At 42.4% G+C, this 13,511-nt stretch overlaps 1 protein-coding gene across 1 annotated transcript in view; it reads right to left on the reverse strand.

Annotated features, from left to right (window-relative positions):
- gpc1b (glypican 1b) overlaps positions 1-13,511 on the reverse strand; it is a 103,597-nt gene that overhangs the window by 75,319 nt on the left and 14,767 nt on the right. The window lies entirely within an intron of this gene.

Here is a 13,511-nt window from a genome sequence, read left to right on the forward strand (position 1 = left end):
TCCAAATTATTCTCCACCGTATTATTCATGAGGAATGCAGTCCATTGTGCTGCAGCTCCTCCTGCAGGATAGATTCCCACCACCTGCTCTTCCCACTCGTCCTCATCCAGCTGTAAGAAGGTGTTATAAATCTTCTGAGGAGGAGGACCACTGGACTTGAATACGTGGACCGTTGCCAGCCTGACATCATGTAGCCTTTCCCTCCATCACAGCCACCTACAAAGCCCACCATTGTGTGGCCCGGCCCGTGCCCTCCACCCACGCCCGTCACACCACCCAAATCCCGCTGCACTGGCATCAGTCATCAGACAAAAGAGCACTTTTAATTAATTTCAAATCTGTCAGCTACCACTGAGCCATGCCAAAGCAGACATGTCAGATCATGCCTCATTTGATCTTTATGGGGAGTTTCCCCCTAAAATTAAAAGCGGAAAAAAAAGCCAACATGAAAACTAGTACATATTTGCACAAACAGACGTCATACGATAGAAGTCCCCTTTCATCTGGTACGCGCGCACCTTTGTGCAGTTATCCAACAGGTGTTGCGTGTGTGTGTTTCTGAGGTATTGTGTACAGGAAGCTTTTGAGCTACAAGCCCCGACTAGAGAGGAATGGATCTGACAGCTCTATTCTCTGAAAATCTGAAACCTAAAAGGGGGAAAAGGCCAAAATATTAACCCATTTTTACAAATACTAATCTAACACATGGGGTGGAGATGAGCTTTGACTGAAAAATATACTGTATGTCTTTTGTGATTTAATGCAACAGAAAGTAAAGGTACCTGTCTACAGCAACTTGCTTTAATGTTCAGTGTTGTGCTCTTAATATTAACCTTAATATATAAAGTTATTTTTATTACCCTCTGTCACTGGAGGTGAAAATGTAATAAAGTGAGCTTGAAAACGACCTTTTCTCCTAATTACCTGTCTCCTTGGCTTCGCTAGTGTTAATCGCAAGCTAGGCTGACATTCAAGGCACAAGCGGAAAATGAGGACGAAAGGAGAAGCTCACCTTAACTCAGAGAGAAACATCGGCTATCTAACAGCTGGCTGAACACAGTCCTCACAAAAGGAAAGATTCTAGGGTATGAAGAGGAGGTTTCTTTTCAACTGCAGTGTTTGGAAAAAAAAAAGGGAAAAGAGGGAGCGAGGGGAAAGAGATGGGGTGTTTCTTGGTAGCAGAACAGCCTTATTTCAGAGAGTAAAGACACTGAACATCAAAGCCTGCTTTGGGCTAGATATAGGGGAAGAGAAAAGGGGAGGGTGGAGAGGCAGCAGAAACTTACAGCCAACAGACCTACAAGAATCTCAGCAAAGGGAAAAAAAGACAGGGTGAAAGAGAAGAAGTAAAAGGGAGGAGGAAAGAAAGAAAAGGTCCTTTTACTTCAGAGAAAGGAACATGAACTTGACAGAGTCTTATTAAGGCGGCTGTCTCCAGACAGCCCGATGGGTTCCCTTTACAGACTACAATAATAACTACGGGGGTAGTCGCCAGTTAACTGCCAGGGCAGATGTCTGTATCACCGAACACTGCTGCAGTTCACGACCAAGCGCTACAGGCTGGTTTAACTACAAGGACAGACCTGCTCATAAAAGCAGGTATCTCCACACACACATACAGTAACTACATACAGACCGCAGGAACACCTTGAGGTACAATAAAAGCCTAAACCGCGACAGGTTCTGTTTGCTAAACAAGGCAGAGACAATATAATTCTGACAAGAAGACAGACGAGCCCCAGAAGCATCTCTACAAGGACGCACAGAGGCACAACGCGCGGCCTTGAATCGCATCCATTTCCTCTTTCCCAACCCAAATTCATTAAAAGCTCACAGGTTCAGACCCCAGGAATTCACATGGACGCTGGGAGACCGGAGTTGTGTTTGTAGACAGGCTATGAGTGTGCCAATCCCAGGGAACTCAATTAGAGGAGATAGGGATCTAATCCGTGAGTAAACAGTCAGTGGTCAGAGTAGAGCCGCAGTTTCCTCGGCTTTCTGGGTTTTTTTTTTTCTTGCTTTGTTTATCTGCCATTTACGACATCAGCTACCGAAGAGGGCAGATCTTGAGGAGGATACTCTACTTCCTGACTAGAATCAACAGAATTAAGCACCAGACTTTTTACCTCATGCTGGGTTTGCAATTAATGATGCTTTAATGTTGCTAAGTAATTTTGCAAATCCTTTTACTGATAGAAATTATTGAGAGAACACACAATGTCTACAGGTATCAGATGCCTTTTATTTATGCTTTTTAAGACCTTTTCAAGATCATTCTGAACTAAATTAAGACTAAATTTTGGACAAATCACCTTTTTTTCATTGAAGCATTTCAATTATAAAAGGTAAATATGGTATTGGTTAGGAATATGGTGAAGGTCATTCTCTGCAAGAGTGGAATCAACCCTCCTGGATACTGCCCAGGACTGAAAAATGCAGGCTGACCTGGATCAGAGATTCAGGTTTCCACCAGAGATAGCTAATCTCAGGCCGGATCTGATCTTCTGGTCAACCTCACAGAAGTCCTTGGACATCATGGAACTAACAGTACCATGGGAGGCTGCAGTAGGGGAAGCTTACAAACACAAAAGCCTGAAGAACACAGACCAAGCAGCTGAGGCAGAACAGCGTGGCTGGCATCCCCAGGTGCTCCCTGTAGAGGTTGGGTGTAGAGAATTTGAAGCCACATCATCAACCATGTTCGGACAGGCCTTCTGACAAACCATCAAGTCACTATCAGAGGCTGCTGAGCAAAGCAGCAATTGGCTTTGGACGAAGAGGAAGGACCCCAACTGGTCTGCAAGATGTCCAGCATGAGGGTTAAAAGCAAAAGGGGTGCAAACCTGGGAAGCAAGGTGTCGCCGTTGAGCCCCCCAGAGGTGTCGTGGGCTTATCAACGAAACTCCAATGAAGGAGGGTGCCCACCTGATGGCCCCAATGAAGTGATTACCCCTCTCCCACTCAAGACACAAGACACCAGGCAAGTGCTGATTACTCTCAGGGACTGTAAAAAGTCCCATAAGCTCAACTGAACATTGGGTTAAAACGTTAGCTTAATCTACATTTGGCAACAGGTAGGTGCGAGTATAAAGTAAAATACAGTGTTAGGGTCGGTGGTAGGTTTAAAGATTTGTAATACCAGAAACGTAGGCTTTCACACAGAGCTCATTTTGATAAAAATAAGTGGATAAGATGGCTATACGACATTAGGTGTGGCAATTAAGACCTAGCAAATTAGATTGTAAGACTTTTAAGGCCTAATATTTATAAAATTTAAGATATTTCAAGACTTTTTAAGGCCCCGAGACACCTTGGCAAATACTATCAGGACACCAAAAACAAACAGAAACACATTAAAATGCTGATTTCAGGGGGCACCTGCCGTCGGTTCGACTTCGGCCTGGGGCTCTTTGCTGCATCATTCACTTCATTTAATTTCACTACAATTATAATTTTTAAAAAAAATCTGCCTACAAGAGCGAAGAAGGCAGAATAAAAGTGACACATACATTATTCTTTAAAACTATAATTACAATTTGATCAACTAGCTTTACCAAGTCCAAAATCCATTTATATTGTAATGTTACTTCCACTTGCCATGTGTTTCTGTTCATCTTGTCTTACCCATCAAACCAATGTTTAGACTGATGTAATAAATGTCTTCGGACCATTTAGTAGTTAGCATTAGGTTAGCTTAGACTCTAGGTTTTTGGTTGGTCTTAGTAGCTCTGTAGGTTATTATATGTGCTTTCTTTTCTTACATCTAGACAACATGTTCATAAACACACTTAAAGGTAGGGTCTGGAGGATTTTCCAGTTGCTGTTTGTAAACACACATTCAAATTTGGCCACTCCTATCAGGCTCAACTCTCCTGGGTGTACGGAGCCCGGAGGTACGGAAGAAGGCTTCACAGAAGAGGTTCAGGCAAGGCTCGCGCTGGTGCACGCTCGGACACACTTGGGCACGGCACCTGCGCCCTCTCATTGGCTGGGGAAATCTCCGCCCAGAAGTGGTCCGAGCTCACAAAAACATCAAAATACAGTTAAAGGGCAGGAGCTCTGCAAACAGAGTCACCACCACACATGAGCAGAAGCCCATAGGTGATGATTAAGCAGGATTTCATTTGTATATGTCTATATTTTGTTTTGTTTGAAAATCCTCCAGATCCTACCTTTAAATATACAATTTGCTTCATGTCTGGGCCCCTGTTCTCAAGCTTTCAATAGCTTCTCAGGGTGTATCTGCATTATTTCTCATGAATTGTACATGTACTTTCTCTTTATCTGTTTTTGTGAATACATTTGTGAATGGAATGAAATTGAATTGAACTGAACTGAAAATGTATATTTGGATGGAACACATAAAAATACTACTCTCTGTTCCATGACCAAAGAAAACGCCTCTTCAAGTCAAAACCTTCCATTATTTCAGGAAAGAGACCGCTCATAATTTGGGACCTGACAGGCAGAGCAACATGTTGCATGCTGACAGAATATTTCTATTTAGTATGCACCATCACCACAGCCACCAGTGTTGGCTCATGTTTTGCTCTTACCAATAAAAATGACAAAGTGCTTTCCATTTAAAACCTAACCGTAAACATGTACAGTACAAAGACGACCGTTGTATACGTTTCAGCAGAGCATTAATCAAAAAGAACTTCTGCTCTGGGGCCAATTAGTGAAAGACAATCGAGCAAAAAAGCACTTACTGCTTTGGGATGTTGTACATTAATGCTAAACAAACTGTAAACTGGCACATTATCCATTTATATTTCACTTTGGTAATTATCAGACACATGGGACCAAATCATAAATGCCTGTCTAGGATCATTCGAAACAGCAAGACTCCACTTTCACTCTCAGGACACCCGTGACAGTAGGTGGAAATAAAATAATAATCACATCACAATGGAAGTGTGAGCCCGGTCTATGGAAAAGGATATTTATAGCTGTGTAATGGTGCATTAGGCACTGTGTTCCCAAGGGAGAAGGGGGCCTAGCTACAATTTGCAAAATGGGTGATGTGGGAGGTGGGAACAGTTAAAGCCGCCTCTTCTAACAACTGCTGCATGTCATTTAGCCACAGTAGAGCTGCTAGGCCGCCACATAGAATAACTTGCCATGCCTGTTTGAGAGAAGCGAACTGAGAGAATAAGAGAGCAAAGTGCTTTTAAAAAAGGTAACAATATGGTGGTGGGGGCGGGGGGTGGGGCATATTGCAGCTTGATAGTGAACGCATCTCATCAGTAGGGCTGAAGTGCTCTCTATCACAATGGAGCCATGTCCTTGGAGGCTTGTCTGAGATGCATTTAGCATCCATTCAAGTTATATCGCCCATCCAAAAAGCATGACCAATATAACATTCATTAAAGTGTTATTGAGGCCAGATACAGACCAAAATGCACGCAATTCTATTTACACAATGTACAATGGGGTCTATCAGTGGTGGGTAGCAACACGTCACATTTACTCTGTTACGTGTACTTGAGTAATTTCTATGGCAGAATACTTTTTACTCTTACTCAAATACAGTTAGTTAGTACAGTTCTGCTCTTTTTCTTTTGTGTTGGATTGGGATGATGGGTGTTTAAGGGGTGCACTGAATGAGGCGCAGTCAAAGTAGTCATACAAGATATATGCATATTATCCACATATAAATGCACATTTGCTGTATCAATACACATACATTTATACATATATGTACAACTGCTTTCTTGTTTTTATTGTGTGAAGGAGTGAAAGAACAAGGAGGAAAAAACAAGGGACGCATGACAGCGATTGTCCGGCAGCAAGCGAAAAGATAGTCACTCACACACACACACACACACACACACACACACACACACACACGATGCTGACTGCATCCAAGCCTCTCCTTTGAGGATTTAGTAACCCCTGCTTGCCACTCTAGATCAGTGGTTCCCAAATGGCCCGGCCATTAGGTCCAGATTTCTCCTTAGTCATTAGTTCAAGGGCCACATAGTTTGATACATCCAGCATCATACTTGTGTTTGGCCATGTAGTTGAACTAGTTTGCTGTCTCTGTCAAGTAGCTGTCCGTTAGTCACTCACTCTACAGCAGGAAACTGAATAGAATAAAATAAAAGCTCTGTGCCGGAAATTCACCGTACTGGAAATTAAAGGATGGACCCAAGACCCAGTTTTGGACTGCAACCTATCAGTTAGGAACCGTTGCTCTGTGATTCCACCAGATATGCATTTACATTTCAGCACGTCCCAGAAGCGGCTCTCTGCTCTGCTCCCCTAATGACGCAAATCTTTTTCCCTGTTGTTTTGTTTTAATATCACGTAATTTGTTATTTGCCTGGTTCTGGATTGTTTGTCTGGCCATGAATTGACATAAGCATTCAGTTCTCATTCTTTAATACCTGTTGAGGACCGGTTTGAACGTAGTATACTGAGGTAACAAATAGCATCTACTGAAGTTACTCAGTACTTGTGTAGTTTTCTTTTTTCTTTTAGATACAATTGTACTGTTATGCAAGTAGTTTTTTTAAGAATACTTTTACTTGTACTTGTATTGAGTCAGCATGTTCAGAAAGTTGGGTCTGCACATGGACAGTCCACACTGATCCTAGCTGACATAAACAGATGACAAAATGCCCACGATGATGCAAAAGTGTGGGGCTGGAACAACTATAGCCCCTTGTACACTGCCAGATTTTCGGCGAATGTTGGGCCGCTTTGCCTGCAAGCTGCGAGCGTTTAGACACACAGAGCCAGATTGGCGAGTTGATCCAAGGTTTTTCCACCTCGTAGGGTAGTCATATTGGCGGAACCTTTTTGGTTTAAAAAGACCGAGGAGCCTTTCCGCCACAAGAGGGGCTGTTGATGACTTGTGGGAGGAGCTGTTGATGACGCCGCACGTGCGAGCCACTGATGGTGGATAAACAGGAAACAGCTGATAGCAGGAATTAGCGAGCAGCTAGTAGCAAGAGGGAAATGCAAACCTGACAGACACTGTAAAGATGAGCAACTGGGGAGACAAGGAATTGTGCGCCCTCCTTGTCCTCGCAAACAAAGAGGCCATTAACCATCAGATGACGGGGACGGTGAAGAACGGGCTGACTTACAAGAGAATCACCGAAGGACTGACCAGCCGTTGCTTCCCTCCCACGTCACTGTTTACATCACACGCTGAGCTACACGTTTTGTTACTTGCTCACGCCCCCCATTGCCCTGAAAAAGGCGCATTCTGTATAAACAAAAGTAAGTAGGCGGCATTTTGCCGCATTCCCCGATTTTGCTTTTATACCGCCAATGCTCAAAGAAGACTGATTGGGCTTTCCTGCAAATTTGCACAATTCCTATCTAAAAAGGGCTAAAGTTTAGTTGATTGTAAGAAAAGTCAAGTAATCTTTAAAACTAACAGTAAGAATAGTGAATGCCATGGTATGATGATGGTAAATGTTAATATATTTAGGTTCTGGGCTGTAGGTTGTCACCTTGGGTTTAGGTAAAATTGTGATGGACATTTTTTATTATTTCAACAAATTTTATGGATGAAACTAATAATTCACTATCATGAAAGTAACCCATGGATCAATCAATGATGAAAACATTGTCTTATTAATCAGCTGCAGCCTAAAATGCATAAATTGGACGTTAATCTCACAAGTAAACTGTCAGACTTGTGATCAGATCAGCAAATGTTTGGTATTTTTACTTGTGCAATGATGTTGATCCGATCACCTGATTAGGAAAACTGTTCATTTTCATGTAACTGACTGATTGTTTCTGTGAGTAAATATGTTAGTCCTTACCAAAATGCTTCAAAAACACCACCACACACCATATCCTGCATACCACAGCACCGTAAATATTTCATGTAGCCCACATTGGCTCCAAATTCACCACATAAGTGTCTGAGAAAGCAACAAAAATATTTAACTCACCACTCATTTTCATCTTGGTAGCATGCTTTCTGGAAACCTATTTTATTGTTTTTATCAGGCCTGGAGCTGTTGCAGTCAAGCATATGGTCTGCTCAGTCAGTACGCAGAATGGAGGACTGAGGGCCAACAAGTGCTAGTGTGTGTGTATGTGTGTGTGTCACAGCATACTGTCCCTCTCCAGAGGTCACCTCACCCTTCAGCTCTACTCCTGCCCAGCTTGCAGCAGATAAACACAGACAACGGCGAATGATTTAAGTTCCCATCACCTCAATGTCACAGCCCAGTCTGCCGTGGACCGACTGCCTCGGTACCCTGCAGGTACACATCTCTGCCTCACACAGTGATTCAGAGGAGCTGAGCAGCGCTCCAGTGCCAGTCACGTGTATTACTCTCCTCCTCATCCACCCGGCAGACCCTACTATTAATAAGAATTTGATCCCATTCGGCTGCCAAAGATGGAAAGATAATAATCAAGTCAGTTATAAGAAATTGAGGGGAGGGATATGTTTGGAGAAGCAATTTGTGATTGATTTTAATTTAACGAGGACGCCTTGTCGAGGCACACTCTGATAAACACACACACATTTATGTATTGGTTGACTGACCTGAGTCAAAGCAGTCCGCGCGAGACAGCAGAATCGGCTCGCTGTCCAAGGAATAAACAACAGTTATTGACGTCACCCAAAATCAACAAGGCCGGGGCCTGAGAAAGACAGCCAGCCAATTTATATAACAATGTGAAAAAAAAGAGCGGCTTTGCGATGAGCGCGACAGCTGTGCTTAATCACGGGAACTAAGCCAAGAGAGATGTGAAGGGACACAGAAGGCCTGAAAGAAGGTGAAGAAAGCTGGAGAGAGGAAGACAGAGCTGGAGGGGAAAGAGGAAGACGGGATATAAGGCTAGAGAAAGGGAACAAAGTCTCAACTCTCAAACTCATATCTCAAACACCGAGAGCCTAAAAAAGGGATGGAAGGTTTAAGAAGGGAAGGGCTGTTGCAGTGAGAGTTCATCCCAGCGTGTGCAAAACTCTCCTGACAAAACCCCCCCAATGTGAGACATCAAAGCCTGGATGCTTCTCTTTTTGCATCAGCAAAGAAGGGTGCATCTGCCAGAACCAAGACAGGGAAAGTAGGTTGTTGTTCTCCTCCACCAACTGTACTTTCAGCAAGAAGAGCACACTTCACTTTTCTCACTTTTATTCCATGGGGGAGATCATCAATTCAATAAATGCTGCAGACCCAGGATACATGTTGAAAAGCTTTTCAAAGCCCATTGCTTTTTGATACAATAATATCAAGTTTCTAAATAAACAAAATCCTTTGTAGGAGAGTATTCTACACCGCACATCCTCCTACACCAGACCCACTTTCCTTGGTTCAGTCCACACTGTCCTCTAGACCCCGGCCATTCATCAGCAGACATCACATGACAGACCCGAGCCATTCATCCTGAGCCCCACGGTCTCCTCTGCCCAACAGGATTTGTGATTCAATTTGACTGAGTGATGCCCTGGGCCCCGGTGCCGCAACTGAGGCTACTGGGGGTTTGCTGGGGAAGGAAGGCGCAGGGAACAGGGACACACACGAGACATGTAATGTAACAGGAGAGCTACTTCTCCTGCTTCACAGCTCACGGCGGCAGTTTAGTCGCATACTGTTGATCTGCGTAGCCAGTTTATCAAGGACACGAGTTAGCAGACATAAACACAGTCATACAAAGATCTGAAAATGGCCCATTGTGCGATACTTAACACACACTGTGGAACAAAAGAGGAGCTTAATGTGTTGTTGGGCGGGAGGAATAACATGAGTAAAAGTAATTATGCTGAGGTTAAATAAAGATATAGCGAGACATGAAAACAGAGACGACAGGATGAAAGAAAAAGTGGCTAAAAGATATTATTGCTTTATAAGCCTCACGCATCATCTCTTCCTCCCACTTCATCTCAGCAGGAAGGTAGCGAGAGCATCAAAGATTTAAAGAGAAGGCTTTTAGTTTAAACCAGATCCTGGTCCACAGACGCACTCTCAGGCACAGAATAGAGAAGAGAGATACTGGACTATCTCTGACGCAGCTCACTGTTACAATTAGGGCTGTGACGATAACTGCATCACTGCATCACCGCATCACTGCGGTCATGTGACACTACTGTGGTGACGAGGTCATCAATGTCAGGACTGCACTTTTTTTTTAGCTGATATAATACAATATTGAAAAATGGCCCTGATGCAGCCCTCTGTCTGTAGTCACCACTCTGTAGCAGTGCAAGGTCGCTACAGCTAATTAAAAGTAAACTACAAACTGAACTAGATGTGGAAAAACATTTTAGTTAACTGAAATAAAAATAAAAATTAAACTTCAGAAAAAATAACTAAACAATATTTTTTACCTACAAAAACAACTTAAATAAAATACAAATATACAGGATATGTCTTTACAGTTTAGTTTTTGTCAATATGGTAAAACTGCCAGCACAACAAGCATGAATAGGAATTGGTGCATATGTTTTTTGGGTAAGACTTTACTTGAAGGTATCTACATAAGAGTGACATGACACTGTCATAACTATGACATGACACGGTCATGAACCTGTCATGAACATTATGTACATGTCATAAATGTTTATGACTGCTGTCATTAAGTGTCATTCAGTTTTGTAATGACAAGTTGACACTGTTTGGGTTGTCTTTGTCATGACAACTTGACATTAACCAGGATGACATCACCAGAAGATGTCTTTGTCATGACAACATGACATTAACAAGAACGGCACCTTTTTGTGTTTATGACAAGTTGACATAATGATTATTATTGTCATGACAAAGACATCTTCTGGTAATGTCACTTTGATTAATGTCAAGTTGTCATTAATCAAGACAACCCAAACAATGTCAACTTGTCATTACAAAAAACAAATGACACTTAATGACAGCAGTCATAAATGTTTATGACAAGTTCATGACAGTGTTATGTCATAGTTATGACAGTGTCATGTCACCCTTATGTAGATACCTTCAAGTAAAGTGTTACCGTTTGTTGAGACTGGGATGTCTATTCAACTGTGAGTAAATTGCCTTAAACATCTTAAATGTTGCCCCATATTATTATATATATTGTAGCGACACCTACATTTACCAGACTGAGTAGTTTGTTGTTAAGTTTGTAGTTTTCTATTCCATAATGCAAATGTCATGTTTTTTGGTACTGTGTATAGTGTGTCTGTTCGTAACATGATGGTTTGTGCTAGTTATTGTCATTTGTGTCTTAATTTATAGTTTGCACCATTAGTGAGTTGGCTATCCCACTTCATGATGCCAGCGGTATTTTCCCCACTTAGTATTCAAAACTGAAACAATCAAAGATAAACTGAAACAAGCAAACCCACCCTTGTAACTAACTAATGAAAAACAGTATAACTCTGTGAATAATAACTTATCAATACTGAAGGCTGCCGTGCCAAAAAGTGAAGTAAAGACGGAGACTGGAGCTGCTCCGGTCAGCAAGCTAACTCGGAACTGTGCGTAGGACGTACAACAGAAGATATTACGTAAATATGCTATAAACATTACAATCTCTTATACTGAAGTTGCAAAAACAAACCAGCGCTTCAGCTGGTATTGTTCTGCCGTTAATAACAGAAGCCATTGGATGTAACTTAAGTTGCATGAGTACGAGAATTACAAGAAGAAGAAGACAGAGTAAGACTGCACCTGGACCAGAATATCAGTGACCACACAGACCTGCCAATGCACAACCTGCACTGGACCATCCCATCATTCTGTTTGTCACTGTGAATAAAGAATCTTGTCTGTAGCAGAGTTCTTACACTTCACTGAAAATCCAGAGAATCATATCATAACATTCATGATGCACACACATAAACTATGTGTGGTGCCAGCAGGGGCTCTGTGAAGTCCAACATGAATCTCAGACTGTAGTTTATTGGGGGTGGGGGGCATTGTCCATTTGCAGGTCCATTTGCAAGGGCACCTGCAAATGGACCTGCACTTGTACAGCACTTTTCTAGTATTCTGACCACTCACAGCGCTCTACCACTATATGTCATACTCACCCATTCACACACACATTCACACACTGGTGGCCGAGGCTACTGTACAAGGTGCCACATGCTACTCAGTCACCATTTACACACACTCACACAGCCATCAGGAACGATTTGGGGTTCACTATCTTTCCCAAGGAGGAGCACCTCTGAGCATACACTGGGTATACATGTTTTTCTAACCACAATAAGTAAAAACCCATACCATCACAGCCTTAAATACAATCACTACATACATTATATAATATCATAAAGTTACTGTATAGACTGTAGCATCCAAACACACAGACAGCTGCAGATGAGAGGGAGCACCCAGCATGCCTCAGGCCCCAAAAATGCATCTAATATGACACTGTTGAATCAGGGAAACCAGTTGGAAGACAGTGCTGCTGGATACTGCACTCACTGTATCACCTTGTCCGTGTGCAGCTTAGACACATTTAAAAATGTATAAGGGGTAAAGACATGCACTGCCTTGAAACAATATGAAGGCTAACCTGCAGATCTGCACTCTGGGCTGTGTTCAGTGAGCTCAGGGTTGTTGTTTTTTTTTTTTTTTTGCTGGCAACATTAGGTCTCGGGGAGGTTGAGGTGGTTCATGATAAAAGCTTTCATCTTTACTATCAAACTGACCTTGAATGAGGCACTGAGCATCCAACTATTTAAATGAAATTGCTTATAATTATACTGTGGCCCTCAATGATTGGCAGAGTGGTCGGCTGCTCCCTGTATATGCATCCAGTATGTACAATATGTAGATCATGTATTCCTGCATAAGCCGGTCGCTGTAAATAACATGTTCTTCGTCACCTTGTCTGGTAAAGTAACAGTTGAACAAACAAATGAAAATATTATGTAAAACACGTTACGAGCACGCCTCTCAAAATATGTGAGCAGAAAAAGTCGTGCATTAGAGTAATGCGGCGAGACTCACGCAGATGAACATTTTTACATAGTATACATTCAAATACACACTCAAACACACACACACACACACACACACACTATACATAAACACATTATACGCATTAGAAACACACAAGGCAGCCAGCCATGCGCTAAGCTTGGGTTGACAGAGTTCATTTGGAAGATGTAAAATATTTATGAGAGAAGACTCTGCAGGGGAGGAAGAAGAGATGAAAATAGTGAGGGAGCAATGGAGGCATAGCAAATAACGAGACGAATGAAACGATGGCGAGTGGGCCCAACTGAAATGCCCTCTGTTACGGCTGAGCGGAAGAAATGCGAGCTAAATAAGTCATTGTCATTTCAAGTTCATTAGCTCACTGCGTGCCATCCTCTCCTGGGAGAAAGGAGAGAGGGGGGGGAAGGTATGTTTGTACAGTGGCAAAACCCCCTGAGCTCTTGCACACTAGAATATAAACTCATACTGAAAATTGCTTTATGAGTTTTAAACTTTTAATATTCAGCTTTCTGCACAAGAAAAAACTCAAAAAGCATTACAGTTTTATTACTGGCAAATCCTTCAGTGCAGCCTCTCCAGTTTCACAAACACAGTCAAATGCTG

This window comes from Epinephelus fuscoguttatus, linkage group LG15 (genome assembly GCF_011397635.1).
Source record: "Epinephelus fuscoguttatus linkage group LG15, E.fuscoguttatus.final_Chr_v1".
Lineage (NCBI taxonomy): Eukaryota > Metazoa > Chordata > Actinopteri > Perciformes > Serranidae > Epinephelus > Epinephelus fuscoguttatus.